This window comes from Heterodontus francisci, chromosome 4, assembly GCF_036365525.1.
Source record: "Heterodontus francisci isolate sHetFra1 chromosome 4, sHetFra1.hap1, whole genome shotgun sequence".
Lineage (NCBI taxonomy): Eukaryota > Metazoa > Chordata > Chondrichthyes > Heterodontiformes > Heterodontidae > Heterodontus > Heterodontus francisci.
In genome coordinates this window covers 150,880,708-150,893,305 of record NC_090374.1, presented here as the reverse complement: position 1 = coordinate 150,893,305, position 12,598 = coordinate 150,880,708, and the positions used below count along the sequence as shown (strand labels likewise).

Here is a 12,598-nt window from a genome sequence, read left to right as displayed (position 1 = left end):
CTATAGGCCCTGATACATTTTGTTTCTACCTTCAGAATATCAATGAACAGGAGATGGTACACTATCTGATCTTCTCAATGACATTTAATAAACAAACATTACCAACAATCTGCAGATGAACAGAACAAAATGGTTGTATTCTGGTTTACAGAACCCATATCAATGCTAAAATTTTGAATTATAATTAGGGGATATATGATTTTCATGTTAATAACCAACCAAGGATAACTAAATTAAAACTGACAACTTTGTACAACCTGATTAAAAGCCTTTGTGAAATTCAGTGATTAAAGAAGTAAATGCTTACAAGTAAAGCAATTCTGCCTCAATAAATCAAGCCAGTAATTTGTAGTGAGGTCAAATTCTACCTCAGTTGTCATCAATGATGCAATTTATTCGACCAAGGTGTCGAATAATGAGAACGGTATGCAAAATTCTGAGGAAGAGTCCTTCCAAAAACTAATTTAATTTTTCTCTTTCAGATACTGACTAGTTTATTTACTTCTATTGTGGAAAGCATAATGTGGAGTCACACTTCACCCTAGTGCCACATGACGATACACAGCAATAGGTTTTGTTGCTGACCACAGAACAAGGAGGAAAACAAGGATGCAAACACTTACTGCAAACAAACTTGGAAGCTACAGAAAAATCTAATGACTAGAGTATGTGGGGAGAAACACTGGTAACAAAAACATTTTTTTTCCCTGAAGGATGTATTTAAAAATAACCAAATGGTCATTAAACAATTTTATTAGCAGATAAAATCCCGATACAATCCCCAATTTATTAAAAAATTATTCTGGAAGATTTGTAAATACTGTAAAGGCAGCTTTGAAAGCAACATCTGCAAAACAGCTACAGTGACCTAACAACCAGGGAAGGAGTCTACTGATGAGCAGCTGTTAAGTGTTTCTATTTAATAGTCTAGAAAATAAAGGCATGGCAGGGCACCTCATCCCCATGGAATGCACATCCTGCGCCACGTGGGAAATCTTGGACATTTCTCATGTTTGGACATTCACATGTGCAGCAAGTGTCACCTGCTAGGAGCAGCTCATGCTCCAGGTTTCGGAGCTTCAGGCAGCTGGAGTCACCACGGCGCATCTGCATGGCTGAGGGTTTCACGGATAGCACTTTTCCACGATGTGGTCACCAAACAGTTTGAGAGAGTGCAGGCAGAGAGGGAAGAAGTGACTGCCAAGCAGTCAAGGAAGACCAGGAGTCCACAGAGTGCATCTTGCTCTCCTGCTGGTATTCAGTTCTGATACTGGTGAGAGTAATGGTTCCTCTGGAGAGTACAGGCAGAGCCAAATCCATAGTACCATGGGTGGCTCAGCTGCACAGGGTGGGAGGAAGAAGGGTGGAAGAACAATTGTGGTAGGGGTTTATATAGTGAGGGGAACAGACGGACGTTTCTGTGTTCACAGATGGGACTCCAGGGTGGTATGTTGCCTCCCTAGTGCCAGGGTCAAGGATGCTACTGAGCAACTAAAGAACATTCTGAGGGGGGAGGATTAACAGCCAGAGGTCGTGGTCCATATGGGCAGCAATGACATAGGCAGAAAGAGGGATGAGGTCCTCCAAGGCAGAGTTTAGGAAGCTAGGACAGACATTGAAAAGCAGCACCTCAAAGGTGGTAATTTCCAGATTTCAATGCAAATCTAGGGAATAAGGCAGATAAACTGAGAGCACAGATTAACACATGGGAATATATCATAGCTATTACTGAGACATGGCTGTAAGAGGGGCAGGAATGGCAGCTCAACATTCCTGGTTACAGTGTTTTCAGACGAGATAGAGGGGGGGATTAAAAAGGAAGGGGGGGGGGAAAATGGGCAATCACACTTCTGGGGGTGAACTATAGACCCCCAAATAGTCAGAGGGAAATAGAAGAACAAATATGGGTAAATCTGAGAAGTTCAAAAACAATAGGGCAGTAATAGTGCTAGTGAGTACAGAAATAGAAAGATAGAACTGATGAATATGCAGCTGGAGAGATAGTGCAGGAGGGAAAGCTTTAGAGTCCTGAGGCACTGGGAACAGACCTGGGGGAAGACAGGATCGGTACAAGCTGGACCGGTTGCACCTCAACGGGGCCGGGACCAAGATCTTTGCAGGAGGTTTTGCTAGTGCTGTTGGGGAGGGTTTAAACTAGCTTGACAGAGGGATGGGAAGCTGAGAGTAGATTCAGGAGGGAGAAAAGAAAAGTTGGCAATGGAAGGCAGAAAAAACAAAGGCTAGAATATAGACAACGAGGAAGTTTCACAGTGTTAAATGGTATATATTTCAGTGCAAGAAGTCTAGGGAATAAGGCAGATAAGCTGAGAGCACAGATTAACGCATAGGAATATGATATTATAGCTATTACTGAGACATGGCTGACAGATGGGCAGGAACAGCAACTCAACATTCTTGTTTGCAGTTTTAGACAAGATAGAGAGGGGGATAAAAGAGAAGGGGAGTCACAACATTGATTAAGGAAACAGTTATAGCTGTGAGGAGGGATGATAAGGATCATCAAATGAGGTCATATGGGTTGAACCAAAGGATAGAAAAGGGGCAATCACACTTCTGGGAGTGTATATAGAACCCCAAACAGTCAGAGGGAAATAGAAGAATATAAATCTCGAGATGTTCAAAAACGACAGGGCAGTAATAGTGAGGGATTTCAATTACCCTAATATTAACTTGGATAGGAATTAGTGTGAAAGGCACAGAGGGAAAGGAGTTCTTAAAATGCTCTCGGGAGAACTTTTTTTCAGCCAGTATGTAGCAAGCCCAATAATGGGCAGCACAGTGGCGCAGTGGTTAGCACTGCAGCCTCACAGCTCCAGCGACCCGGTTTCAATTCTGGGTACTGCCTGTGCGGAGTTTGCAAGTTCTCCCTGCGACTGCGTGGGCTTTCGCCGGGTGCTCCGGTTTCCTCCCACAGCCAAAGACTTGCAGGTTGATAGGTAAATTGGCCATTATAAATTGCCCCTAGTATAGGTAGCTGGTAGGGGAATTGTGGGGATGTGGTAGGAATATGGGGTTAATGTAGGGTTAATATAAATGTTGGCACGGACTTGGTGGGCCGAAGGGCTTGTTTCAGTGCTGTATCTCTAAAATAAAATAAAATTTAAAAAAATAATAAAAAGGGGTGGTTCTGGACTTAGCTTTAGGGAATGCAGCTACGCAGGTGGAAGGGGTATCAGTTGGGGAGCACTCTGGTGCAACTGATAATTCAGTTTTTTTTAAATTCATTCATGGGATGTGGGCGACGCTGGCCAGGCCAGCATTTATTGCCCATCCCTAATTGCCCTTGAGAAGGTGGTGGTGAGCTGCCTTCTTGAACCACTGCAGTCCATTTGGGGTAGGTATACCCACAGTGCTGTTAGGAAGGGAGTTCCAGGATATTGACCCAGCGACAGTGAAGGAACGGCGATATAGTTCCAAGTCAGGATGGTGTGTGACTTGGAGGGGAACTTGCAGGTGGTGGTGTTCCCACGTATTTGCTGCCCTTGTCCTTCTAGTTGGTAGAGGTCGCGGGTTTGGAAGGTGCTGTTTAAGGAGCCTTGGTGCATTGCTGCAGTGCATCTTGTAGATGGTACACACTGCTGCCACCGTGCGTCGGTGGTGGAGGGAGTGAATGTTTGTAGATGGGGTGCCAATCAAGCGGGCTGCTTTGTCCTGGATGGTGTCGAGTTTCTTGAGTGTTGTTGGAGCTGCCCATCCAGGCAAGTGGAGAGTATTCCATCACACTCCTGACTTGTGCCTTGTAGATGGTGGACAGGCTTTGGGCAGTCAGGTGAGTTACTCGCCTCAGGATTCCTAGCCTCTGACCTGCTCTTGTAGCCACGGTATTTATATGGCTACTCCAGTTCAGTTTCTGGTCAATGGTAGCCCCTAGGATGTTGATAGTGGGGGATTCAGCGATGGTAATGCTGTTGAATGTCAGGGGGAGATGGTTAGATTCTCTCTTGTTAGAGATGATCATTGCCTGGCGCACTTGTGTGGCGTGAATGTTACTTGCCACTTATCAGCCCAAGTCTGGATGTTGTCCAGGTCTTGCTGCATTTCTACACGGTCTGCTTCAGTATCTGAGGAGTCACGAATGGTGCTGAACATTGTGCAATCATCAGCGAACATCCCCACTTCTAACCTTATGATTGAAGGAAGGTCATTGATGAAGCAGCTGAAGATGGTTGAGCCTAGGACACTACCCCGAGGAACTCCTGCAGTGATGTCCTGGAGCTCAAATGATTGACCTCCAACAACCACAACCATCTTCCTTTGCGCTAGGTATGACTCCAGCCAGCGGAGGGTTTTCCCCCTGATTCCCATTGACCTCAGTTTTGCTAGGGCTCCTTGATGCCATACTCGGTCAAATGCTGCCTTGACGTCAAGGGCAGTCACTCTCACCTCATCTCTTGAGTTCAGCTCTTTTGTCCATGTTTGAACCAAGGCTGTAATGAGGTCAGGAGCTGACTGGCTCTGGCGGAACCCAAACTGAGCGTCACGGAGCAGGTTATTGCTAAGCAAGTGCCACTTGATGGCACTGTTGATGACAACTTCCATCACTTTACTGATGATTGAGAGTTCTGGAGCACAGGTCTTCAGTACTATTGCTGGAATATTGTCAGGGCCCATAGCTTTTGCAGTATCCAGTGCCTTCAGTCGTTTCTTGATATCACGCGGAGTGAATCGAATTGGCTGAAGTCTGGCATCTGTGATGCTGGGGACTTCAGGAGGAGGCCAAGATGGATCATCAACTCGGCACTTCTGGCTGAAGATTGTTGCAGTGGCTTCAGCCTTATCTTTCGCACTGATGTGCTGGGCTCCCCTATCATTGAGGATGGGGATATTTGTGGAGCCACCTCCTCCACTTAGTTGTTTAATTGTCCACCACCGTTCACGGCTGGATGTGGCAGGGCTGCAGAGCTTCGATCTGATCCGTTGGTTTTGGGATTGCTTAGCTCTGTCTATCACATGCTGATTAAGCAGTTTGGCACGCAGATAGTCCTGTGTTGTAGCTTCACCAGGTTGACACCTCATTTTGAGGTATGCCTGGTGCTGCTCCTGGCATGCCCTCCTGCACTCTTCATTGAATAAGGGTTGGTCTCCTGGCTTGATGGTAATGGTAGAATGGGGGATATGCCGGGCCATGAGGTTACAGATTGTGGTTGAGTACAATTCTGCTGCTGCTGATGGCCCACAGCGCCTCATGGATGCCCAGTTTTGCATTGCTAGATCTGTTCGAAATCTATCCCATTTAGCACGGTGATAGTGCCGCACAACACGACGGACAGTATGCTCAATGTGAAGGTGGGACTTCGTCTCCACAAGGACTGTGCGGTGGTCACTCCTACCAATACTGTCATGGACAGAAGCATCTGCAGCAGGCAGATTGGTGAGGACGAGGTCAAGTATGTTTTTCCCTCGTGTTGGTTCCATTTAGGCTAAGAGGTAAGAGGTTTAGAGGGGAATAGAGGCGAAATTTTTCACCCGGAGGCTGGTGGGGGTCTGGAACTCACTGCCTGAAAGGATGGTAGAGGCAGAAAAACTCATAACATTTAAAAATTACTTGGATATGCACTTGAAGAGATATAACCGACAAGGCTACGGACCAAGTGCTGGAAAGTGAGTTTAGGCTGGATGGCTCCTCGACATCCAGCATGAACACAATGAGCTGACTGGCCTTCTTCCATGCTATAAATTTCTATGATTCTATTCCAGCTGCAATGTTGGAGAACAGAATATCCACACAGCAAGGTAAACTGGAGTGGAAAGTTGGAATGGGGCTAGAGGAGGAAGCAAGAAAAAAAAAAGGAGTGAGCACAAGAGAGAGAGGGGGGCATAGGAGATCAACAGTTGCCAGATCTAAGTACCTAGCCTCTGCAAAAATGAGAAAAATAGTAACCTTGATCAGGAGGCTATCATTTTAAGTGAACTTATCAAAAATGCATAACTTATTCAGAGAAGACAAGATTGTAGTTTTGATCCGTGGTCTGCACCAAGTTGGCTAATCTGAGCAGGTGCTCAGAACTACAGTTGGCCTCAGTGCCTTTATATTCGGGAAATTGACCAAGATTTTCATTCCTAGGCAGCACTGAGGAACCTCTGCTGGAAGTGGGTGTCAGGAAAGGATAAACAAAGGTTTGGCTGAGATATTTTCTCCTTCCCACCCCATACTGGAATACCCTGCTGACATCAAGTCTCACACGTAAATGGCTAATTGTATGAGGAATCGGAGAACATTTGGAATTGTACCCCAAGCAAGGAGCAAGACTTTTCAAGGAAATGGAGCAAATAACTGAGAAAAGCACAGAATATGTATTATAGTTTTTCCTTTAAAGGTACAAGCAGGTTTGAATCAGCAAATTTCAGAATAAATGTGTACAGCAGCATCCTGCATAATACTCCTCTCAGCACAAACAGCTTTAAACATGAACCTTTTCGACTACTTGGTGAAAACATTGACAATTATGGATAACTTCCTGCCACACAATGATCAACTCCCTAGGTTGACCACCATCATAAGTATAGCGTTTCTTAATTAGGCTAATCACAGTCATGTCATGTGTACATTTATAAAACATTAAGTCCTCCCGACAGTGAAAACCCAATCTATATTATCACACTCATTTTCTTTACGAAAATTATACACCTTTTTCTGCATAGAAAAATCAAGCTTAACCTTTTAAACGCAAGTTATCAAATGAAACAGTTTTTTTCATGAAGAACCAGTTTAAAAAAGGAGTTGAATTAAATTAGAATTAGAATTAGAATATTACAGCGCAGTACAGGCCCTTCGGCCCTCGATGTTGCGCCGATCATCTGACCTACACTATTCCATTTACATCCATATGTCTATCCAATGACCACTTAAATGCCCTTAAAGTTGGCGAGTCTACTACTGTTGCAGGCAGGGCGTTCCACGCCCCTACTACTCTCTGCGTAAAGAAACTACCTCTGACATCTGTCCTATATCTTTCACCCCTCAACTTAAAGCTATGTCCCCTCGTGTTTGCCATCCTCATCCGAGGAAAAAGACTCTCACTATCCACCCTATCTAACCCTCTGATTATCTTGTATGTCTCTATTAAGTCACCTCTCCTCCTCCTTCTCTCTAACGAAAACAACCCCAAGTCCCTCAGCCTTTCCTCGTAAGACCTTCCTTCCATACCAGGCAACATCCTAGTAAATCTCCTCTGCACCCTTTCCAAAGCTTCGACATCCTTCCTATAATGCGGTGACCAGAACTGCACGCAATACTCCAGGTGCGGCCTCACCAGAGTTTTGTACAGCTGCATCATGACCCCGTGGCTCTGAAACTCGATCCCCCTACTAATAAAGGCTAACACACCATATGCCTTCTTAACAGCCCTATTAACCTGGGTAGCAACTTTCAGGGATTTATGTACCTGGATACCAAGATCTCTCTGCTCATCTACACTACCAAGAATCTTCCCATTAGCCCAGTACTCTGCATTGCTGTTACTCCTTCCAAAGTGAATCACCTCACACTTCTCCGCATTAAACTCCATTTGCCATCTCTCAGCCCAGCTCTGCAGCCTATCTAAGTCCCTCTGTACCCTACAACACCCTTCGACACTATCCACAACTCCACCGACCTTCGTGTCATCCGCAAATTTACTAACCCACCCTTCTACACCCTCATCCAGGTCGTTTATAAAAATGACAAACAGCAGTGGCCCCAAAACAGAACCTTGCGGTACACCACTAGTAACTAAACTCCAGGATGAACATTTGCCATCAACCACCACCCTCTGTCTTCTTTCAGCTAGCCAATTTCTGATCCAAAGCTCTAAATCACCTTCAACCCCATACTTGCGTATTTTCTGCAATAGCCTACCGTGGGGAACCTTATCAAACGCCTTACTGAAATCCATATACACCACATCCACGGCTTTACCCTCATCCACCTGTTTGGTCACCTTCTCGAAAAACTCAATAAGGTTTGTGAGGCACGACCTACCTTTCACAAAACCGTGCTGACTATCGCAAATGAACTTATTCTTTTCAAGATGATTATAAATCCTGTCTCTTATAACCTTTTCCAACATTTTACCCACAACCGAAGTAAGGCTCACAGGTCTATAATTACCAGGGCTGTCTCTACTCCCCTTCTTGAACAAGGGGACAACATTTGCTATCCTCCAGTCCTCCGGCACTACTCCTGTCGACAATGACGACTTAAAGATCAACAACAACGGCTCTGCAATCTCCTCCCTGGCTTCCCAGAGAATCCTAGGATAAATCCCATCTGGCCCAGGGGACTTATCTATTTTCACTCTTTCCAAAATTGCTAACACCTCCTCCTTGTGAATCTCAATCCCATCTAGCCTAGTAGGCTGTATCTCAGTAATCTCCTCGGCAACATTTTCTTTCTCTACTGTAAATACTGACGAAAAATATTCATTTAACGCTTCCCCTATCTCCTCTGATTCCGCACACAACTTCCCACTACTATCCTTGATTGGCCCTGTTCTAACTCTTATCATTCGTTTATTCCTGATATACCTATAGAAAGCCTTAGGGTTTTCTTTGATCCTATCCGCCAATGACTTCTCGTGTCCTCTCCTTGCTCTTCTTAGCCCTCCCTTTAGATCCTTCCTGGCTAGCTTGTAACTCTCAAGCGCCCTAACTGAGCCTTCACGTCTCATCCTAACATAAGCCGCCCTCTTCCTCTTGGCAAGCGCTTCAACTTCTTGAGTAAACCACGGCTCCCTTGCTCGACAACTTCCTCCCTGCCTGACAGGTACATACTTATCAAGGACACGCATTAGCTGCTCCTTGAATAAGCTCCACATTTCGTTTGTGCCCATCCCCTGCAGTTTCCTTCCCCATCCTACACATCCTAAATCTTGCCTAATCGCGTCATAATTTCCTTTCCCCCAGCTATAATTCTTGCCCTGCGGTATATACCTGTCCCTGCCCATCGCTAAGGTAAACCTAACCGAATTGTGATCACTATCGCCAAAGTGCTCACCTACATCTAAATCGAACACCTGGCCGGGTTCATTACCCAGTACCAAATCCAATGTGGCATCGCCCCTGGTTGGCCTGTCCACATACTGTGTCAGAAAACCATCCTGCACACACTGGACAAAAACAGACCCATCTAAAGTACTCGAACTATAGTATTTCCAGTCAATATTTGGAAAGTTAAAGTCCCCCATAACCACTACCCTGTTACTCTCGCTCCTGTCGAGAATCATCTTCGCTATCCTTTCCTCTACATCTCTGGAACTATTCGGAGGTCTATAGAAAACTCCCAACAGGGTGACCTCTCCTCTCCTGTTTCTAACCTCGGCCCATACTACCTCAGTAGACGAGTCCTCAAACGTCCTTTCTGCCGCTGTAATACTTTCCTTGATTAACAATGCCACACCCCCCCCTCTTTTACCCTCTTCTCTGTTCTTTCTGAAACATCTAAATCCCGGAACCTGCAACATCCATTCCTGCCCCTGCTCTACCCATGTCTCCGAAATGGCCACAACATCAGGATCCCAGGTACCAACCCATGCTGCAAGCTCACCCACCTTATTTCCATTTTCACAAAAGACCTGATACTCAACAGAGGAAATTAATTTTAAGAGGGAACAAAAGACAGCTTTGCAAGAGTTGAACTTGAAACTACCAGGGGGCAGCATATTTGCCTGTTTTTTTTTGCCTTCTTTGCTGGATGTGTTATGATAGAGAATCAAAAAGTACACAGCCTCTGAATTATTGCACCCCTATTGGTTGATCATCACTCTGAAGGGAATAGTTCTTCCAATGGGAGTTGTCTGAGCTGCAGCACCTGTTCTTATTTTCCCCAGATCAGTGCTAATGCATATACTCAGTTTGATCCTTCATGGCAGCATTAAGCTTCTGGGCAAGTGAACCCGTACTTTATCTATTACTTTAAAGGAATTCAAATGAAGATATACTGGATCAGCTGTTCTCTTATTAACCTAGAGAGATCCACATCCAAACCTAAAAAACCTGTATCTAAAATTATTCTCCAGTTTCTGGTATAGATCTACTGGCCATAAGCCCTCTCAACCAATTCACTACTTCTATAAGACAATGCCAGCAACATTCTACCCTCAACAGAGACAGATCTTTGTATTTACCCATGGACTTGCTGATTAATAAAGTCTCAAGCAAACCGTCCAACCTCAATGCAGCAACTATCATCTTGATCTATGCATGTTACAGAACAGGGGATCTAAAAGGATCAAAGCCGAAAGGTCCAGTAAATCTTCTCCTGTCCACCATTTTGGTATGTTCATGTGTCTCCTGTGGAACAATTTCTGGTATATTGTAACCAGTTTTAAAACATCATGTTAGTATAAATGGACCGATAGTTAACACTTGTGGATTGGAGACTCTCAATTGAGTAACAACGTGCAGTCAAAGGAGCACACCTAATGGTGGAGTAAATGTATATTCCACTTGGCCAGCAAAAGTAACCTCAAAATCTTCTGAAGGAGCAGATGACATTTGGGAACATTTGAAAACAACACTGGGGTGAGAGTGGCCAAAGACCAAAAGGCCTGAAAATTAGTGGCTGAAGACAAAAAAAAGTCTGAAATTTTTTTTGACAAGGAATCATGCAATTATAGCACTGTTAATGATGTGTAAGGAATGCAAATGTTTCCAGGCCACTTCAATTGTGTAGTTTCCCTTTGTTTACCAGTTGATTACTGTCAATCTGTCAATGGACCAATGCATTTATATAAATCACCAAAGTGACCTCAGCATTCCAACATTTCAGCATTCAATACAGTTAGTCTGAGCAGTTTTAACTGGTTAAACTCCAGTAGTACCCCTGCACATACCTGAGTAATCCTAAAAGCTTAGTTAAAAGGGATATTGCTCCACAGAGAGTTCCTTATTAGGCAGAAATCATTGGGGACATGTAGATTATGCATTAGTTTGAATGGGAAACTCAAACGAGGTGATGGATTGTCATGTGTCAAACACAGTTGATTCCATCCAAAAAATGTCACAGAAGTGGTAAACCTACCACAGATACTCAGACAATAATCATCCATCAAGCTTCAACTGCACAAAAAAAAAAGTCTCAATAGAAATCAAAAGGAGACAATGGAATATTATAGGTCAAGTTGTTTCAAGTTAAGGAAAGCTCCCAATCGAGTAAACTTCCAGATTCCAAAGCTTCTCTACAAAACTGAGAATGCTATTCTAATGATTCACAAGGTGAGCACGAACGAGGAACTACTCGCAGCAACTGTCAGCTGTGAAACTGACAGTTGTGTTTTTTTTAGGCCGGACTCGTCAAATAGGAAGAAGCTAATGGCGGATTTCCGAAAGCCCAATGTCAGAAATCCGCCATTTGGTGGACATTTCTTATCCTTGCATCACTGAAGATGTCCCCTCGTCAAAGGAATTGTGTAACAAAGTAAAAATTACTACCATAAAAATTAGTTAGTCCTTTGATAATTCACAGATCTGCCATAAAACGTCCATTAAGCTAGTCACATTTCATTTGTGAATGTAGGGGGCATGATCAAGAAGTTTACAGACGACACACAGATTGGTCGTGTGGTAGAGAGCGAGCAGGATAGCTATCGGCTGCAGGAAAATATTGATGGTCTGGTCAGATGGGCAGAAAAGTGGCAAATGAAATTCAACCTGGAGAAGTGTGAGGTGATACATTTGGGGAGGTCAAACAAGGCAAAGGAATACATGGTTAATGGGAAAATACTGAGAAGTGTAGAGGAAGTGAGGGACCTTGAAGTGAATGTCCACAGATCCCTAAAGGTAGCAGGACAGGTCGATAAAGTTGTTAAGGTGGCATATGGACTCCTTTCTCTTATTGGTCGAGGTATAGAATAGAAGAGCAGGGATGTTATGCTGGAACTGTATAACTCATTGGTTAGGCCAAAACTTGAGTACTGTGTGCAGTTCTGGTCACCTCATTACAGAAAGGATGTATTGCACTAGAGAGGGTACAGAGGAGATTTACAAGGATGTTGCCAAGACTGGAAAAATGCAGCTATGAGGAAAGATTGGATAGGCTGGGGTTGTTCTCCTTGGAACAGAGAAGGCTGATGGGAGATCTGATTGAAATGTACAAAATTTTGAGGGGCCTGGATAGAGAGGTGGTGAAGCGTCTATTCACCTTAACAGAGGACGTCACTGATGAGGGAGCATAGATTTAAAATGATTAGTAGAAAAATTAGAGGGGAGATGAGGAAAAGCTTTTTCACACAGAGGGTGGTGATGGTCTGAAACTCACTGCCTGAAAGGGTAGTTGAGGCAGAGACCCTCAACTCATTCAAAAGGAGTCTGAATATGCACCCCAAGTGCCGTAATCTGCAGGGCTACGGACCAAATGCTGGAAGATGGGATTGGAATAGGTGGATCGTTTTTTGGGAAGAAATTCCAGAGCTTAGGACCTGGTCAGCTGAAGGCACTGTTGCGAATAATGGAGCAAAACTGGATACAGAACAGGCCTGAATTGGAGGAACACAGAAATCTCAAAGGCTTACTGGACTGGAGGAGACTGCAGATAGAAGAGGGAGGAAGGGCCATGGCAAGATTTGAAAACAAAGTTCAGAATTTTAAAATTGAGGCGTTG

At 44.3% G+C, this 12,598-nt stretch overlaps 1 protein-coding gene across 2 annotated transcripts in view; it reads right to left on the bottom strand.

Moving 5' to 3' along the window:
- kcmf1 (potassium channel modulatory factor 1) overlaps positions 1 to 12,598 on the bottom strand; it is a 232,315-nt gene that overhangs the window by 55,800 nt on the left and 163,917 nt on the right. The window lies entirely within an intron of this gene.